General features: G+C 41.4%; 1 pseudogene across 1 annotated transcript; it reads left to right on the top strand.

Moving 5' to 3' along the window:
* The first annotated feature begins 379 nt into the window (after positions 1 to 379).
* LOC308437667 (phospholipid scramblase 2-like) lies at positions 380 to 1,282 on the top strand (annotated as a pseudogene). Its single transcript has one exon. The product of its transcript is annotated as a phospholipid scramblase 2-like (transcript).
* Positions 1,283 to 1,655: the final 373 nt, after the last annotated feature.

Raw genomic sequence — 1,655 nt, forward strand, 5'->3', positions numbered from 1 at the left:
ATGGTCTGCAGAAACTGAAAGTTATAAGGGATTTCTTAGCAAAGAATAGAGTAGTGTAGTGTAGTTTTCGATCTACCCAATCTAGGCACACTGCTTGTATTTATATTATGAGTTGTTTGTTCATAGCATGGGTTTATTTGAGATGGAGATGCAACTACAACAATTAAAACTTTATGCACAGGTTAACTATGACACGTTCATAAGAGACCCTACCCATTTGGACTCTTCGCTAAAAGTTTTTTTTTTTTAGAAAATTGCTAACCATCATGGGCTAGCCACCAATTTCAGGTCTTTATGAAAACTACATACAGAATCAGAGTTAAACCCAGAGGTCTGCTCTTCTAAGACTGTTTAAATCATGGACAAACACTGTATGCAAATGGAGTCTACTTGGTCAGGAACATATTTGCCAGCTGAGTATGCCCCTCAGTATTCACCAACAGCATCCCAAGGACCTACAGAACATGCCGGATTCCCCATACTCCAGACTAACTACCAATGTTTCCAGTCTGGTGTTATCCAGGGCCTCAGGCTTGCTACACAGTCTCAACAGCTGGACATGAAGGTTTTGCTGCAACATGGCCTCCTATTCAAAATAACCAGACTATAGTCCTTGTAAATACCCAGCGGATGCCAGCCCCGCCACCTCTTCTGACCTGCCCACCTGGGCTAGAATACTTACATCAGATAGATCAGATTATGACTCATCAGCAAGTTGAACTTCTAGAAGTCTTAACAGGCTTTGAAACAAATGATAAATTTGAAATGAAGAACAGCCTCAGGCAGGTGGTTTACATTGCTGTGGAAGATACTGACTGCTGTACTGGAATCTAGACCCTTCACCTTGAGGATCCTGGATCATCCGGGCCAAGAAGTCGTGACTCTGGAGAGACCCCTGAGATGCAGTAGCTGCTTCCCCTGCTGCCTCCAGGAGACAGAAATTCAGGCTCCTCCTGGGGTACCAAAAGGTTATGTGAACTGGCACCCATGTCTGCCAAAGCTCACTCTTCAGAATGACAAGAAGGGGAATGTTCTCAAAATTGTTGGTCCATGTGTTGCATGCACCTGCTGTTCGGATATGGACTTTGAGATCAAGTCTCTTGATGAGGCGTCTCGAATTGGCAAGATCAGCAAGCAGTGGTCTGGGTGTATGAAAGAGGCCTCTACGGATTCAGATAATTTTGGAATCCAGTTCCTGCTAGAGCTGGATATGAAGATGAAAGTGCTGGCACTTGGCACCTGTTTCCTCATAGATCACATGGTGTTTGAAAGCTGTGAGTAGGAACAAAAATCAGATCTGTGGTGGGGACCAATGAGAGACGACAGAGAAGATGTGACGTCTCCACATTGATCCTACATAATCGGGAAACCCGGGGCTTTTCTGCTTCTTTATTCAAATTTCTCAGAATCAAGCTGTTATACATGAGGCAGAGTATGTGCGATTTTGTTTTCCAAATGATAGTTTATCTTCTACGTAGTTGGAACAGACATGGATAATTAATTATCTTTATACATCTAAAGCTATTCATCAAATTCAAGATAAAAAAAGAAGAAAATTGTTTAAAAATGAAACATTTTATAGAAAAGTAAGTTGAATCATAATCTCTGACTTATTTTCCATCTTCTGTTCAATTTAAATTTTGTTAGTGATGATT

This window comes from Micromys minutus, assembly GCF_963924665.1.
Source record: "Micromys minutus genome assembly, chromosome: 26".
NCBI lineage: Eukaryota > Metazoa > Chordata > Mammalia > Rodentia > Muridae > Micromys > Micromys minutus.